This window comes from Danio aesculapii, chromosome 12, assembly GCF_903798145.1.
Source record: "Danio aesculapii chromosome 12, fDanAes4.1, whole genome shotgun sequence".
In the NCBI taxonomy this organism is placed as follows: Eukaryota; Metazoa; Chordata; class Actinopteri; order Cypriniformes; family Danionidae; genus Danio; species Danio aesculapii.
The window spans coordinates 9,669,874-9,676,252 of NC_079446.1; positions in this window are offsets into that span (position 1 = coordinate 9,669,874).

Here is a 6,379-nt window from a genome sequence, read left to right on the forward strand (position 1 = left end):
GAAAAAAGAGTTTTTGAAACTGTTGCAAATTTATTAAAAAAAAACAACAAAAACAAATGAAACATCACATGCACATACACTGTAAAAATGATTCTGCATTTTAGTTTTTTCAACATGATTTTGTAAGTTGAAACAACAAAGTTGGTAATTCAACTTAACCTGGTAAGTTTTCGCTGTCTCAACTCTATCTGTAATAGCGTGTTTGTCAACTTAATTTAAAAACATATGCTGAACCAGCATCCTTTAAGTTGCGTCCCATACTTCCAATCCAGCAGGTAGCGGAACATGAACCAATAAGTCAGTTTGCCAACTGCCAGTTAAACACCAAAAGAAGTCAGACACATGGCATATTTTTCACCAGGTTTTTTAATTGTTCAGTCATCACATATGGTAAGTAATGCTTCTTCAAATTTGTGTTAGAACATGTAAAATGATACATATGAACTGATCGTCAATGTATTATTCCCAGTACAAATGTTTCTAGAGCAGATTAGACCTTTGCTCGAATGTGGAATTTGGCCACATTTTATAAACTTAGTGAAGTTTGTTTTAGGTTTGAATTTACAATATCTCAATATGTGTATAAAAATTGTATGCACAATTGCTAAATTGGGAGTAAATATCTTTAATAAAATGTATAATGTATTTTATTGTCTGTTCTGTTTCTAATTGAGAAAATCAGCTAAATTAAGTTCAGTGAACTTGAAAATGAAAGTTAATGTATTGAAACTAAACTTGGCAAGTTCTGCTAACTTGATAATGTAAGTTAACCTATTAAAACTAAACATTGCAAGTCCAGTTAACATGAAATAAGTAGTTGGATCAATTATTTAACTCTGTCAACTAAACATTTTAAGTTGAGAAAACTTAAGAGAGTTAAGTCAATACAACTTAACTGAGTCAATGCAACAAGATCACTTAACTCAATTAAGTTGAGAGAACAAATCATTTTTTACAGTGTAAGTATTCACAGCCTTTGCTCAGTACTTTGTTGATGCACCTTTGGCAGCATTACAGCTTCAAGTCTTTTTGAATATGATGCCACAAGCTTGGCACACCTGTCTTTGGGAATTTTTGCCCATTCCTCTTTGCAGTATCTCTCAAGCTCTATCAAGTTGGATGAGAAGTGACAGTGTACAGCCATTTTCAGATCTCTCCAGAGATGTTCAATAAGATTTAGGTCTGGGCTCTGGCTGGGCCACTCAATGGCATTCACCGAGTTGTTGTGTAGCCACTCCACTGATATTTTGGCGGTGTGCTTTGGGTCATTGTCCTGCAGGAAGATGAACTGTCACCCCAGTCTGAGATCAAGAGCACTCTGAAGCAGGTTTTCATTCAGGATGTCTCCATACATTGCTGCATTAATCTTTCCCTCTATCCTGACTAGTATTCCAGTTCCTGCTGCTGAAAAACATCCCCACAGCATGATGCTGCCACCACCATGCTTCACTGTAGGGATTGTATTAGCCTGGTGATGAGCGGTGCCTGGTTTTCTCCAAACATAACGCCTGTCTGAAACTTTCCAAACGCAAGCTTGATAAAGGTTACCCGTACCAAACCGAACCGTACCGTACCAGTCAGTGGAAACGAGCAATAGGTATACTTGAAACAACCAGGCAGGTGTGTTGAGGCAAGTCAGAGCTAAACCCTGCAGGGACACTGGCCCTCCTGGACCGAGATTGGTGACCCCTGATTTAGAGCTTCACGACAAAGGCTGTGAATACTTCTGTACATGTGATTTGTCAGGTTTTTTATTTTTAATAAATTTATAAATTAATAAATTAAAAAAATCACATTGTCAAAAAATCTTTTTTCACATTGTCATTATGCAGTATTGAATGTAGAGTTTTGAGGAAATAAATGAATTTAATCCATTTTGGAATAAGGCTTTAACATAAACAAATGTGAAAAAAGTGAAGCGCTATGAATACTTTCCAGACGCACTGGACGCTCTGGTTCCTAAACTCTGCAATAGCCTTCCTGATAATGTCCGAGGCTCAGACACACTCTCTCAGTTTAAAACTCACATCACATCACCTATATGCTATAAAATTGCAGGTTACCTTTCTCTGTATATAATAAGTTATATTTGATTGTAACTTTAACTTAGTTTGATTGTAATGCAATAATGTGCACCTTTTGTAAAAGCTGCTTTGAAACAATGATTGTAAAAAGCGCTATACAAATAAACTTGAATTGAATTGATTTTCTTGGAGAAAATGGGTAATGACTAAACAATGATGTTTTCCTTTAAGAACAAAAAATAACAATTACCAGCATTCAGAAAAATAATAAAAGATCCTCTTTAAATATTTGGTTTTCTGACTTTTCTCCACATTTACCAATAAAAAGCATTATTACAAACAAAAAGCAAAAGCGTGCAGCTGAAAGTTAAAATGTGAGGCAAGTCAAATCATCACAACATTTTAGGTGTGTGTGGGGAGCAGCGTGAACGTATGCAGTGCAGCAAATTAAGCAAATGGCATCATTACAAGCGTTCATCTTGGCTTGCGAGGGGTTGCGGGAGATGATGGGGTGTCTGTGTCTTCAGCGGTCTCAACAGACAGAGCTGCACGTCAGACGCCGGTAACAAATGGTTCTGCTAAATCAATCTTTAATTTGATGCCAGCCTTTTGCTAATGGAGAGTCTTGTTAGAGTCTTAGCCTTTTGTCGGCTCAGTCAAAGTTTACCCATTATGCCGTGAATCCATCATTTCTAGATGTGGTCAGTAATGAATTGTGTGCATCGGCATCATTAGAGGTTTATGAAGCAAAAGCTTCCACCTATTAAATAGAGCTATTAAAGACCCTCTTAATGTTCACCCTGTTTAATGGTGAGAAATAGACTAAAGCAGTCACGGGAGAAAAATTAGTTGATTTTGATTCATTAGACGCACAATCATTTATGCGATCCTGAGCGATTGCTTTCTAATCTAATGTTTCCCACCAAAACAACAAAAGGATGTAATGTCTCCATCAGGAAAATCATCTTATTTAAGAACTCAACTTGTTTGTGAGATGTCATAATGAATCAAAAGTCACGCACAAACGCAAGATGAACTAATGCTTGACATTGATCAATCTCCATGTTTTGGTTCAAATCTACATGCTTGTTTTTGAACATTTTCTCTTGAGTTTGCCCTAAATCTAACTCTAACTAGACAGTTTAATCTATTGTGTTCTTTTCTCTCACCGATTTTTATTATTTTTATATCTTACATTTTATTTATTACAAAAGTATGACCATTAAAATAACTTATATTAGGTTTGTTTGCGGGGCGACACGGTGGCTCAGTGGTTAGCACTGTTGCCTAACATCAAGAAGGTTGCTGGTTCGAGTCCCAGCTGGGCCAGTTGGCAGTTCAGTGTGGAGTTTGCCAGGTGCTCCGGTTTCCCCCATAGTCCAAAGACATGCAGTATAGGTGACTTACATAAACTAAATTGGCCGTAGTGTGTGTGTGTGAATGAGTGTGTATGGATGTTTCCCAGTACTGGGTTGCAGCCTGAAGGGCATTCGGTGTGTAAAACATATGCTGGATAAGTCAAAGGTTCATATCGCTGTGGCGACCATTGATGAATAAAGGGACTAAGCTGAAGGAAAATTAAGATTTGTTTGCATTAGAGTTTTAAGACACCTAGCATTAGACTTCAAGACACTTAACAACTTCCGAACCCTTATTCACACTACAAGCGACTCACAGCGGCAAAGCGACAATCGACCGTTCATTTCAAGGGAGAGTGAGAGACTTCCGAGGACCTCCGTCTACGCGAGTGACAGCGAGGAGATGACCACGACGAAGGGGTTCGAGTCCAGTGAAGAAAGGTTCCAGAAAGCAGGTAAGACAATATGAAAAGCTAAAAAATAAAATAAACAAGTAAATAACAGGGTGAGAATGTGGTCAAATCTGAAAACGTGGTAAAAACTAGGAGGCTTTCCCTTTTCTGGATTACTTTTTAAAACACTGCGGTTGGGTTTAGGGAAGGGCCTGGCGGGTCAATCGGTGCTTTTTAAAACACTATTGGTTGGGTTTAGAGAAGGGGAGGGACGGTCAGTCGTTCAGTCAATAGACACTTAGTTGACACATGGATTTACATGAGAACAGCAGGTGCGAATGGCACTCGCAAGAGAAATTTGAGATCTCAAAAAGCATACACAGCAGCCTCTGGTGGATTCGCAAAACAAAAAGTGCAGAAAAACGTAGCTCCTGGGACGTATAAAAGTATATAGGGGTACATAATCAGAATGAGATCTTTACTTAATATTCAAACGATTTATTGAAGAATAATTGATAATGTTGACTCTGAAGGCCATCACACACTGGATGCGTTGCTCAGCGCCGCAAAACGGCGCGCACATGACAGTTGAAAGTATCGCACACCAGACGCGCACATTCGCATGCTATTTTAAATTAAACTATTCAGATGGCGCTCTGTGGTGCGGCAGAAAAATGAACAGTGTCCTGAGTCGTGGCTGGGCGCCGCCGGTGTGTTTACCCTGATAGAAACCTATGTTTAGAATTCTGAAATGTATGCAGCTGCGTGGCACTACGTGGTGCGCCGCAGAGCGGTGCTTCTAGTGTGTAACCTCCTTAACAGTGTATTTTAGGCTACTGACAGAAATATATCTGTTCAACATAAGAATTTTACATAAGAGATTTTGTGCTCCAGGATCCCAAATATGGACAACCCCAACCGCTGGGTTAAATGATTAAAATTGGATTTGTCCATATTTGAGTAAATTTGAGCTAGAATTGGTAGAATAAGTTGACCAATTTGCAAAGTTACTTACCTACCATTTCAATGTGGTCATGCTATAGGCCCATGAACATTTCCTGCTAGTTATCAAACTATTTCATAACTATATCAAGAGGCGATTCAATCATAACTTAATGTTAAATCAGCTATCATAACATTATTTATCAATACGTGGCTCTTTTTGATTCTCAAAAGCTATAGAAATTAAAAATGTAAAACATTGGAAATACGTAGGGACCACTGTTTTTGTTTAGATTCCTCAAAATGATCTACAATAAATAGAATGTAATCACTAACACTTCTATGATGACATGTAGATGCATTAAGAATTTATTTACATCCAGCAGAATGCCTGAACTCAATACCTATGTACCTATGATCCAGTCTCTGTGCTCTCTGGGATGAAGGTAAAGTCAGAGCTGCAGAGCTGTTGTCCAGGGGTGAAGACACAAAGGCCCAGTGGCAGGTCTTTTCTCCCCCAAAGCCGATACCACCTGCAGGGCCCGGGCCTCTCCTGAGTGTCCCAGCACCGCTCTGCAAATGATGATTAATCATGGGGTGCAGAGAGGGGGGCTCGCACCCTGACACAGCTATAATGCTGGTCACCAGAGTCTGGATTGGCCAGCGGTGGTCAGTGGGTGGATGTCCGAGGAAGATGGATGACCTCGGCCTCCTGTCATTAACAAGAGAAGAAACAAAACAGACAACAAAAAGAAAGGCAGCACAGTGTGAGGGAGAGTTTGTGTGGGAATAAATGAGAGTTTTTTGACATTAGCGAACGTTTAAGACGAGCAACTTTCCCAAACGCAAAGTAGTCCCTGACACGACATGACAGCCGTGAACTTGTGGAAGTTTGAGGATCGTTTGCTCTCATCAGCGGAAAGAGGAGCCGAGGTTTCTCTGACAGTTACAAATGAAGCCGCGATTCATTATTTTCCAGGGAATTCGCTCCTGCGCAGACGAAGATGGAGATGCAGCCGTGGCGTCACTGCCCATTTGGATGGAGATGAATCAAGGCGCTTTAGCCCAGACGCAGCACTGACAATCACATCAGCGAGGCTATCGGACTCCCCTCTACTCCTGGTGGACGGATCCGGTGCGGAGCGGAGCGGGTAATAAAGGCTCCTACTGAAACCCCATTAAGCCCGGTCTCCAAAGACCAGCTCATTAGCATAGCGGAATATTCCCCCCGTTTGTGTAATTCTATCAACTCTTATTGCTTCCACTATCCTATTCTTAAATGACGCTAATAATGTGGAAAGTTTAGCTGTATAAATGAGGCTGTTCTTGCGCTTTTGCAGCTTGTGTTCATTTAATCGGGGGTCTGGTTACCTCATTCACAATCCCCCTAATGACCCATCTTTGTTAATTAAGCAGACGAGGACTAGTGTGTGTGGGGGGGAGGTGCACATGCAAGAAAAGCCACGTTTCTCCTTTGTTGTCAAATTGACACCAGTGTCTGTTGCCTGTCTGATATTAAGGACAGATTAGGATACAAGCATGCTATTTGGCATTTAGCACATGTAATGGATGTGAAACAGTACATTAGGAACAAATCAGTGATCTTCTGACTTTTAAATAAATTATTTCATGATCACTACCATTGAAACATCAAGGACAAATA